Raw genomic sequence first — 12692 nt, 5'->3', positions numbered from 1 at the left:
TTCACTCCACCAGAGGGACGTTATTTTAGTTTTTGCACTTTATTATGCACCAGCGGGTGAAATAAAGACATTATTTTTGTTATTGGAACCGCTTTCTGGTTATTATTAATCAATCAATCAATCAATTTTTTTATATAGCGCCAAATCACAACAAACAGTTGCCCCAAGGTTATTATTAGCGCTGGGTTCCGTCTGACGCAGGTCCGCTCCTCAACCCGCGTCGACACATAACATGTATGTGTGTGTATGTGTGTGTTTTGGAAGTCTGTAAAAATTCAAAAATTTAGGACTGATGTTAAAAATGAAGTGTCGACAATACTGGGATACCATATGGGGCTTTCAGCTTTTCAATGTGTTCTTGCCGCCAGAGTAGATAAGGCAAAGAGCAAACACAACACTAAACAGAAATTCTTCTTTATGTAGCGAGAAAGACCATTTTGAAATTTTGGATTTCCTGTGACTGCCCAACAATTGAAGACTGGTACACGGCCAGGTCACTCTTGGAAAAGAGATGTCAATCTCAATGAGTTTTTTACCTGGGTAAATAAAGGAAATGAAATGAACAGAGGTTCTGAAGATAATCGCGCTTGAGAGACTCACGTATATTCGTTATGACAACACTGGTGGATTTTTGGACATTTGTCAACCAGTTTTAAGCAAAACAAATCTCACATGCCCTCTGACTTGTTTGTATTCCTGTGATTTTGGACTGTGGACCCAGTTGTGATAGTGCTATACAATGTATATGATATTCAATTTTTCATGTTATTATTATTATTATTATTATTCTGTCTCTGCTAAGGATTGGCTTATTTATAAGTTTGTTCTTGTAAAAAAGGGGGGATATTTAACATATGTACGTGAATGTAATATACATTACAGCCCCAAATAAAAAGATTATATAAAAAAAAGATACACACCAATAAAAAGGTTCAAACTACCTTTCTGTATCAGAGAAGCCACCGACATTGTATGAAAAAAATATATACGAGGTCTGTTAGAAAAGTATCGGACCTTTTTATTTTTTTCAAAAACCTGATGGATTTGAATCACGTGTGCTTGCATGAGCCAACCTTGAACCTTTGTGCGCATGCATGAATTTTCCACACCTGTCGATTGCATTATTTGCTTGTAAGCAGCCTTTGTGTGAGGTGTGTGTCGTGCGCACGGTGTTTTTTTCATTCCAAGGAAAAAGACGGAACGACTGGAGAAGCGCGACTGCATCAAATTTTGCCAGAAACTGGGCGACAGCCAGGTGGAGAGCGAGCAGTGCTCCGGTTGGTCATCAACATGCTGAAACGACCAGATTTCCAAAGTGAACGCTGTGGTGATGTGGGACCATTGTGTTATTATCCAAGAAATTGCAGAAGAGGTGGACATCAGCACTTTTTCGACACATTCCACTGTGACAGAAGATTTGGCCATGAAAAGGAGTGGCGGCGAAATTCGTGCCGCTGCTGCCAACGGAGCAAGAGCGCCTTCGTGTTGAAGCCTCACAGGACATGCTGGACTCCAAAATATGATGCCCACCTCTTCCACCATTTGGAAAATTCAGACGGCTTGCAGTGGCTTTTCAGTTGTATGACTATCTGAGAAATTGAGAGGTGGGCATGTCACAGCATGTCCTGTGAGACTTCAACACTATGTATATATATATATATATATATATATATATATATATATATATATTCATTCAGAAGAACAGCGTAGTTTGATTAAAAAGATGATTGGAGAGGGGAAAACTTATACGGAGGTGCAAAAAATTATAGGCTGGTCATCTACAATGATCTCCAATGCTTTAAAATGGACAAAAAAAACAGAGACGCTTGGAAGAAAACGGAAAACAACCATCAAAATGGATAGAAGAATAACCAGAATGGCAAAGGCTCACCCATTGATCAGCTCCAGGATGATCAAAGACAGTCTGGAGTTACCTCTAAGTGCTGTGACAGTTGGAAGATGCCTGTGTGAAGCTAATTTATTTGCAAGAATCCCCCGCAAAGTCCATCAATCCATCCATTTTCTACCACTTTATCCGGAGTCGGGTCGCGGGGGCAGCAGCTCAAGCGAAGCCGCCCAGACCTCCCAATCCACACACACCTCCCCCAGCTCCTCCGGGGGAACCCCAAGGCATTCCCAAGCCAGCCAAGAGACATAGTCCCTCCAGTGTGTCCTGGGTCTTCCCCAGGGCCTCCTCCCTCCTCCTCCTCTGTGCCCGGTACACGTCTCCAGCGAGGCGTCCAGGGGGCATCCGGAAAAGAGGCCCTTTTCGACGTGGAGGAGCATAGACAACCATCTGATATAACCAGGTCAAAATAAATAGAACACTTCCATCTACTGGCGCCCAGACACTCAGACCCTAACCCATATACCCAATATTCCAAATAAATAATCCATGTCTACTACGTTTAAGATGTGTGGAATTTAATAAATGCAAACCGAATTTCAGACATCTTATATGTATTACTCTGGAACAAAGATGACAAGCAGTGTTGTAAAGGAGGAGACAAAGAGCAAAGAGCAAACAGGAAGTGATTGCAGCTCTCAGTGATTCCAATTGAAAATAAAGGAGAAGCAACCTGAGCTTCTTCTGGCATTTTTACATAAAACAAACACAATAAGAACATCTCTAAACCCAGAGAATATACTCACAAGAGTTTTAGGAACAATGTACAAAGGATTTAATGCTGTTGTCCGTGTGGAGCCTGATCAGAGTGTCTCAAATGCATTTCTTCTGTCGTGAATGTACTGAGATTACCCATAATGCACTGGAGACAGCATATATCTGATATTTTCACTTTATAAAACTTCAGATGCGACGTTATTTTAAATAACTTGTCTATGAATTTGGGATCAGTAACCTAATAGTTGACTGAGTTGGTAGAACATTTTGGCAGGTACCTGTACTGGTCCTGATTATAAGACATTTGTTTTTGAAATGCATCACCACTGCCTTAGACACTAAAATAGGGGTACTGTCCCCCTATCAAATGTTACAGCACTCTTAACCAAACCTTAACCTCATAATCTCCCTCCTGAGGCCTGGTTCACACGACAGGATTTTAAAATTATCTTTAGGTTTCCAAAAGCTGAGAGACCACACACGAGATAAAAAATCAGAGATCTAACAGATTTGGTGGTACAGTGTGGGGTGTTCAGCCACACGGTAAAAACACCACACACCAACATTCCCAGCTCAGACAGGAAATCAGATTTCAGAGTAAACAAATGGAGATACTTTGTGGACTATTTAAAACAGAGGGAAAAAACCAATACAAAAAGAAAAAGGAGTGGAGACAGCGCCACCACCGGACTTTCTGGTAAGTCAGAACAGCTCTTTTGATTTTTCTTTTTTTTTTTTCTCAATTATTTTATTGATTTTTCCATTTGAGGGAAGGGTACATAAAGTCCTGGTCCCCCATGTGGCCACCGCTCGAGGCTGTCAGACCGGTACTGCTGGCAGGAGCAAAAACAGGTTAAGGTGGGTGTGTGTACACCCAGCAAACAGTCATCAACTCACAGTTATCCTCTTGGAGGAATAAATCCAAATACTCCCAGAGTGCAGAGGAAAAACTGGAGGACGTGCAGTGTCAAATGTTATACTCAGTAAGTCAGAAGTGAGGAGTGGAGACGCCAACTCCGCCAACTTCCACAAACTCGGCTACAAGCTGCAAGTATAAGTCACAACTGCAAAGACTTCAGTTACAATGAATGTGCGTACGGCACAAAACGGCTGAGTAGGTTTACCTGTGCGGTAAGCTGATAACTCGGCAGAGTTATGGTGTCTCTCCCAGGCTTTTTTGGATGAGGTGATGATGATGGGAATGAGCTGTCAGCCTAACGGACCTGAAAAAGCCAGTGCGCCCTCTAGAGCCCAAAAAAATGCCAAAATGGCAGGGCGCCATCTGGTGGTGGGCCAGCAGTACCTCCTCTTCGGCGGCCCACACAACAGGACCCCCCCCCCCCCTCAACGGGCGCCTCCTGGCACCCGACCCGGCTTGTTGGGGTGTTCCCGGTAGAAATCCGCCAGGAGGGTGGGATCCAAAATGAAGCTCCTCTTCATCCAGGAACATTCTTCTGGACCATAACCCTCCCAGTCTACCAGGTATTAGTACCCCCTGACCCCTCCGACGTACATCAAGGAGTTTCTTGACCGTCCATGTGGGTTCTCCGTCGATGATTCGGGCAGGAGGCGGCGCTGGTCTGGGGGTGCAGAGGTCAGATGTGTGGTACGGCTTGATCCTGGAAACATGAAAAACCAGGTGTATCTGCAGTGAAGCTGTGAGCTGGAGCTTCACCGCAGCCGGGCTGATCACCTTGAGGATCTTGAAGGGTCTGATGAAACGGTCAGTCAACTTGGGGGAGTCTGTTTGCAGAGGGATGTTCTTGGTTGAGAACCAAGCCTCCTGCCCGGGCTGATATGCTGGGGCTGGGGCTTGTCTGCGATGTGCATGGTCCTTAGCCCGCGTCCGGGCCTTCAGGATAGCAGAGCGGGCTTTCTTCCACACCCGATGGCATCTCCTGAGATGGGCCTGGACTGAGGGCACCTCGACCTCTCCCTCGACAGCCAGAAACAATCGGGGCTGGTACTCCAAACAGACCTCGAACGGGGAGAGGCCGGTAGATGATGAGATTTGGCTATTGTGTGCATACTCGATCCAGGCCAGATGTTGACTCCAGGCCGTCGGGTGCACTGAGGTAATACATCTCAATGCTTGCTCCAGGTCCTGGTTGGCCCGCTCTGCTTGACCGTTAGTCTGAGGGTGGTACCCGGATGACAGGCTCACTGTGGCCCCCAGCTCCCTACAGAAGCTCCTCCAGACCTGCGAGGAGAACTGAGGGCCACGGTCAGATACTATGTCAGTCGGGATACCATGCAGACGCACGACATGGTAGACCAGGAGGTCTGCAGTCTCCTGGGCTGTCGGGAGCTTCAGGAGGGCCACGAAGTGGGCTGCCTTGGAGAACCGGTCCACTATCGTCATGATGACCGTCTTTCCCTGAGACGCAGGGAGACCCATGACAAAATCCACTCCGATGTGCGACCAGGGGCGATGAGGCACCGGCAATGGCTGGAGGAGTCCTGTCTCCAGCTGATGTGAAGCCTTGCCCCTGGTGCAGGTGGTACAAGCCCGGATGTAGTCCCTGGTGTCGGCTTCGACTGACGGCCACCAGAACTGCTGTCGGACCACTGCCATGGTTCTTTGCACCCCCGGATGGTAGGAGAGCTTGGAACCGTGACAGATGTCCAATATGGCAGTCCGAGCATCTGGTGGCACGTACAGCCTGTTGGGAGGACCACATCTGGGATCCAGATGACGCGTCAGGGCCTCCCTGACCACACCCTCCACATCCCATGTGAGGGCTGTGACGATAGTGGATTCCGGTAAGATAGTGTCCGGTGGGTCCAACAGCCTTGATCCAACTTCCTCTTCATGCACCCGGGACAGTGCGTCAGACCGGATGTTCTTGGTCCCGGGGCGGTAGGTGATCTTGAAGTTGAAGCGTCCAAAAAACAGTGACCATCAGGCTTGCCTGGGGTTCAGACGCTTAGCGGTCTGGATGTATTCCAGGTTCTGATGGGCAGTGAGAACCACAAATGGGACCACAGCTCCCTCCAACACATGTCTCCACTCCTCAAGGGCCTCTTTCACCGCCAGGAGTTCCCGATTGCCAGCGTCATAGTTCCGTCTGCGGGGGTTAACCTGCGGGAGTAGTAAGCACAGGGGTGGAGAACACTATCGGACTCCCTGCTCTGGGACAGCACGGCTCCTATCCCTGAGTCAGAGGCATCCACTTCAACAATAAACTGGTGGTTAGGATTGGGCTGCACCAGAACGGGTGCAGTCGAAAACCGGTGTTTCAACTCCCTAAACGCGGCTTCGCACCGATCCGACCAGGTGAAGGGGACTTTTGTGGAGGTCAGGGCTGTAAGGGGGCTGACTACCTGACTATACCCCTTAATGAACCTCCTGTAAAAATTGTCGAACCCTAGGAACTGTTGCAGCTTCCTACGATTTAACCGGTTGGGGCCAGTCTTTCACCACAGCTACCTTAGCCGGATCGGGTGCGACGGAGTTGGAGGAGATAATGAACCCCAAGAAGGACAGAGAGGTGCGGTGGAACTCGCACTTCTCGGCCTTCACGAACAGCCGGTTCTCCAATAACCGCTGAAGGACCTGACGGACATGCTTAACATGAGTCTCAGGATCCTGGGAGAAGATGAGGATATCGTCTAGATATACGAAGATGAATCGGTGCAGGAAATCCCGCAGAACGTCGTTAACCAAAGCTTAAAACGTCGCGGGGCGTTGGTGAGGCCGAACAGCATGACCAGGTACTCAAAGTGACCTAAGGGGGTGCTAAATGCCGTCTTCCATTCGTCTCCCTTCCGTATCCGAACCAGATGGTAAGCATTCCTAAGATCCAGTTTTGTGAATATTTTGGCTCCATGCAGGGGCGTGAACACTGAATCCAATAGAGGTAACGGGTATCGGTTGCGAACCGTGATCTCGTTCAGCCCTCTATAATCAGTGCATGGACGGAGACCGCCATCCTTCTTGCCCACAAAAAAGAAACCTGCACCTAACGGGGATGAAGAATTTTGGATTAGCCCGGCAGCTAATGAGTCCCGGATGTAGGTCTCCATTGATTCGCGTTCAGGACGTGAGAGGTTGTACAGCCTGCTGGACGGATACTCAGCGCCTGGAACCAAATCAGTGGCACAATCATACGGTCGGTGAGGGGGCAGGGTGAGTGCCAGATCCTTGCTGAAGACGTCAGCAAGGTCATGATACTCAGCCGGCACCTCCGTGAGATTGGGGGGGGGACTCTGACCTCCTCTTTAACTTTTGCCAGGTGGCACCGAGGATCTCAAACACTCCCGGTGGCAGGTTTCGCTCCATTGAGCCACAACCCCAGACGGCCAATCAATCCGGGGATTGTGTTTTATCATCCATGGATAACCCAAAATATCTCTGGAGGTAGAAGGTGTTACATAAAACACAATCTCCTCCCTGTGATTACTAGAGACGACCAAGGTTAAAGGCCGTATCTGGTGTGTGATTTCTGCTAGTAGGATGTCATCTAGTGCCCGCACCTTCAATGATGAAGGAACGGCCACCAGAGGGAGCCCCACAGCCTTAGCCCACCTACTATCCAGTAGGTTCCCTTCCGATCCTGTGTCGATCAGTGCTGGAGCAGTAAGGGTTAAATCCCCACAGAGGATTGTGACTGGGAGTCGTGCGCATTTGCGAAGGACACCCTTGTGGTTTGTATGGCTCACTCTTAGCCCAGTCTCTAAGGTTGAGCTTTGTTGTCTAACCGCCTGGGGCCCCTTATTCTGCGCATGCTTATTCGAGCCGCAGTAAACACAGTCTCTGCGTGCCAGTCTCCTGTGTTTTTCCTTTACTGTCACTTTCGCCCTGCTCGTTTCCATAGCAACGTCAGCGGGGGAGCTGGTGTAACGTGGAAAGCCCTGGCTTTGGAGCGGGGAAAGGACGGCACTAACTCGAATCTGGAGGGGAGAGGGACAGCGCGCACCCGGCCACGCCCTTCGTCTCACTCCCGCTTGAATTCCTCAAGCCAATTGTCTAAGCGTATAACCAGATCAATAATCCCATCTAAATCCCACGGCTGATCCTTAGCCACCAGATGCTCCTTTAGGGCCGGAGACAGCCCGTTTACAAAGGCGGCACGGAGTGAAACTGCATTCCAACCGGACCTTGCTGCCACGATGCGGAAGTCAATTGCGTAATCAGCTGCACTCCACCATCCCTGTCTCATTGACAGCAGCATATTAGAAGCGGCCTTGCCTCTGTTGGGATGATCGAACACCAGTCGAAACTCCCTTATAAACTCAGTATAAGTAGAGAGGACCCGTGAATCTTGTTCCCAGAGCGCTGTAGCCCAGGCGCGTGCTCTGCCCCAAAGTAAATTAATTACGTAAGCCACCCGGCTGTGCTCAGATGCGTACATAACGGGCCGTTGTGAAAAAATGACCGCGCACTGCATCAGGAACGTACTGTTCCGGGGGACTTATGTAAGCTTCGGGCAACAAGGGGGGGACCTCTGAACAACCACTGGATTAACTCTGTTTGGCAGCTGATCCACTGGAGGGGGAACGACTGCAGCCACGCCTGGCGCGCGCTTGTCTACCTGCGCGGTGAGAGCCTCCATCCAACGGCTGAGGTGAGCGTCCTGCTCAGTTAATAAATCCAACTGAGCAGTGAGGTTAGACAGAATGTGCTGCAGCTCACCCAGCGATCCTCCTGGTGGATCCTGCGCACCTTGCACTACCATTGATCGGTCAGTAGGTGGTAAACGCCCCTCGGAGTCCATGACGTGGTCGAGTTATCCTGTTGGGAAAGTGAATGCACGGACCCACGTTAGGGGGCGTAAATGAACGGTCAATAGGAATTCCAATAAATAACAATTTATTATGCAAAAGTGCAAACCGAAGACAAATATGCTGAGTCCAATTAATAACAAAATGGTGACACGTGGGCAGGCCCGACGGTAGGAGATGCCTATCCAGAGAAGAGCCGGAACCCACGAAGTTCCACCGCCAGCTGCAGGCCTGCAATACACCAGAGCCGCCAAGTCCTGGTCCTCCAGGTGGCCACCGCTCGAGGCTGTCAGACCGGTACTGCTGGCAGGAACAAAAACAGGTTAAAGTGGGTGTGTGTGCACCCAGAAAACAGTCAGTAACTCACAGTTATCCTCTTGGAGGAATAAATCCAGATACTCCCAGAGTGCAGAGGAAAAACTGGAGGACGTGCAGTGTCAAATGTTATACTCAGTAAGTCAGAAGTGAGGAGTGGAGACGCCAACTCCTCCAACTTCCACAAACTCGGCTACAAGCTGCAAGTATAAGTCACAACTGCAAAAACTTCAGTTACAATGAATGTGCGTACGGCACGTAACGGCAGAGTAGGTTTACCTGTGTGGTAAACTGATAACTCGGCAGAGTTATGGTGTCTCTCCCAGGCTTTTATGGATGAGGTGATGATGATGGGAATCAGCTGTCAGCCTAACAGTGAACTGAAAAAGCCAGTGCGCCCTCTAGAGCCCAAAAAATGCCAAAATGGTAGGGCGCCATCTGGTGGTGGGCCAGCAGTACCTCCTCTTCGGCGGCCCACACAACACATTAAGACAGTGTGTTGGGGGTGAATTCCCCTTCCCTGGCACACAGTAGCCCTCTCACTCTTACTCATTCATACCACAAGAGATGGAATATACAGACACATGGGGGGGGGGGGGGGGGGTTGGAATAATTACTAATAATCATAATTTAAAGGGAAAAAAAAGGTCAACAACTCAGTATTTCATTGGTTTTCAGCATCAATCTGTAAGGTATCTATATAATGTAAAAAGGGCTGCCAGGTTTTATGAAAGGCCTGTGTAGAGCCCTTAAGGGAGAATCTAATCCTCTCAAGTTTCACACATTTTAAAATTTCTTGAATCCATGTATTATGTGTGGGTGGGGAAGAGTGATTCCATTTAAGCAGTATAAGCTTCCTTGCAAGCAAAGTGGTGAAAGCAATAATGTTTTGTGAAGATTTGGACCAGCCGGAGGCTGGGGGCAATCCAAAAAGAGCAACAAGGGGGTCAGGGTTCATTGCACAGCAAAGGACTTTTCCTAATGTAATGAAGATGGCACGCCAAAAGTCAATAAGTCTGGGGCAGGACCAAAACATGCATGTGATCAGCTGGAGACAGTTGACACCTGTAGCAAGAGTCGACTCTGTCTGGGTAGATTTTAGCTAATCTTGCATTAGTGAAATGGCTCCTGTGTAAGATCTTGCACTGTAAAAGTTTGTGCCTAGCGCATATAGAGGAGGTGTGGACTAGACTAAGTATGCGATCCCATTGTTCATCAGAGATTGTGATCCTGAGGTCCTGGTCCCAGACAGCCCTCAGGGAGTTCAGGGAGGTCGGGTTCATCTTAAAAATTGTATCATATAAGACTGATGTTAGGGATTTTTGTGTTGTTTTGATTAGGAGAAGTGAATCCATCAAGGTTTCTGGGGGGTGATTGGGGAAGTGAGGGAACTGATTTTGTCCAAAATGACGACTCTGGAAGAAACAAAATAGATGAGACTGAGGGAGAGTGAATTTTTTTGATAAGTCTCTAAAAGAGGGAAAAACACTGTCAACGGAGAGGTAATCAATAATTTGCAGACCCTTGTTGACCAGGATTCAAAGGCTACGTCAGAACAGGATGGAAGAAATGAACTGTTTTGGTAAATGGGAGCTAGTTTAGATGAGGAGTGTAGGCCAAATTGTCTCCTAAATTGATTCCAAATTTTTAAGGTCTCAGAAACAATGGGGTTTTGTGCTATACATTTGGTTGGTGAAGGTAGCTGTGAACTGTGTTCAAAAATATAGAGAAAGCAGGGAAACACTGTCATCTTGACCAGACTGATATGGCCCATAAGTGACAGAGGTAGAGTGGACCATCTAGTTAAATTTGATTTACATCGCTCCAAAAGCGTACTTACGTTTTTTGCAAATAAATCAGAGAGTAATTTTGTTGCAACTGTTTGTTGTGATTTGGCACTATATAAAAAAAATTGATTGATTGATTGATTGATTTTAGGCAGGTTAATTTTATAGCCAGATAACCCCCTGAATTGTTCTAAGATATCCAAAATAGCTGGAAGGGATGAGGTTGGGTTACTGACGTAGAGCAAGAGGTCATCTGCATATAGAGAAACTGTTTGGGTAAGGCCAAATCGGGATATCCCTTCAAACTTCCTATCGCTACGGAGCCACAAGGCTAATGGTTCGACAGCAAGAAACCGAATAAGGATGGAGAGAGGGGGCATCCCTGACAAGTGCCCCGGGATAACAAAAAAGGTTTAGCTTTTATGCCATTAATATTGACACTAGCTACTGGGGAGGTATAAAGAAGTTTAATCCATGATATAAAGTTGGAATTGAAACCAAATTTGTTTAAAGTGAAGAACAGGTAACTCCACTCTACACAGTCAAATGCCTTCTCGGCGTCTAATGACAGGATGAGCTCAGCTGGGATAGAGTCTGAAGAGGAACAGATAATGTTTAACAATCTGGTGTTGTGAAAAGACTGTCGTCCTGGAATGAAGCCAGTCTGGTCCTGGTTAATTCGTGTCGGTGTGACCTTCTGGAGTCGAGTGGACAGCACTTTAGATAGAATTTTTAAGTCAATGTTGAGAAGAGAAATAGGTCTATAACTGTTACAATGGAGGGGATTTTTGTCTTTCTTAAGCAATAAAGTTATTGAGGCTTCTGAGAATGTAGTAGGTAGTCGCTGATTCGCGAATGCATCATTAAATACTCTCGTCAGGATCGGAGATAGTATGTTGGAAAAGGTTTTGAAGAATTCTGCGGAATATCCGTCTGGCCCAGCGGATTTTGAGCTTTGCAGAGAACTGATGGCCTCTTGGACCTCTGCAACTGTTATGAGGGCTCCTAGATTATGAAAGACATTGTTGTCTACTTGAGGGTATGTTAAGCAGTCGAGAGAGTTAGGCTCCGACCAGTTGCGAGAAGAAGTTTCGGAGGAATAAAGTGATGAGTATTAACAAGAAAAAATATTACCACAGGATCTGTTGTAACTAACCCAGACGAAGATGCTATTCTGGGTATAAGTTTAGAAGAAGTCCTACCATTATTTAATGCTTCAATCTTAAATATGATCAATCTATCTTTGGTAGTTGGTTATGTACCACAGGCCTTTAAGGTGGCAGTAATTAAACCATTACTTAAAAAGCCATCACTTGACCCAGCTATCTTAGCTAATTATAGGCCAATCTCCAACCTTCCTTTTCTCTCAAAGATTCTTGAGAGGGTAGTTGTAAAACAGCTAACTGATCACCTGCAGAGGAATGGTCTATTTGAAGAGTTTCAGTCAGGTTTTAGAATTCATCATAGTACAGAAACAGCATTAGTGAAGGTTACAAATGATCTTCTTATGGCTTCGGACAGTGGACTCATCTCTGTGCTTGTTCTGTTGGACCTCAGTGCTGCTTTTGATACTGTTGACCATAAAATTTTATTACAGAGATTAGAGCATGTCATAGGTATTAAAGGCACTGCGCTGCGGTGGTTTGAATCATATTTGTCTAATAGATTACAGTTTGTTCATGTAAATGGGGAATCTTCTTCACAGACTAAAGTTAATTATGGAGTTCCACAAGGTTCTGTGTTAGGACCAATTTTATTCACTTTATACATGCTTCCCTTAGGCAGTATTATTAGACGGTATTGCTTAAATTTTCATTGTTACGCAGATGATACCCAGCTTTATCTATCCATGAAGCCAGAGGATACACACCAATTAGCTAAACTGCAGGATTGTCTTACAGACATAAAGACATGGATGACCTCTAATTTCCTGCTTTTAAACTCAGATAAAACTGAAGTTATTGTACTTGGCCCCACAAATCTTAGAAGCATGGTGTCTAACCAGATCGTTACTCTGGATGGCATTTCCCTGATCTCTAGTAATACTGTGAGAAATCTTGGAGTCATTTTTGATCAGGATATGTCATTCAAAGCGCATATTAAACAAATATGTAGGACTGCCTTTTTGCATTTACGCAATATCTCTAAAATCAGAAAGGTCTTGTCTCAGAGTGATGCTGAAAAACTAATTCATGCATTTATTTCCTCTAGGCTGGACTATTGTAATTCATTATTATCAGGTT

The sequence above is a fragment of the Thalassophryne amazonica genome, unplaced genomic scaffold (assembly GCF_902500255.1).
Source record: "Thalassophryne amazonica unplaced genomic scaffold, fThaAma1.1, whole genome shotgun sequence".
Lineage (NCBI taxonomy): Eukaryota > Metazoa > Chordata > Actinopteri > Batrachoidiformes > Batrachoididae > Thalassophryne > Thalassophryne amazonica.
Note: the sequence above shows the minus strand (reverse complement) of the source record.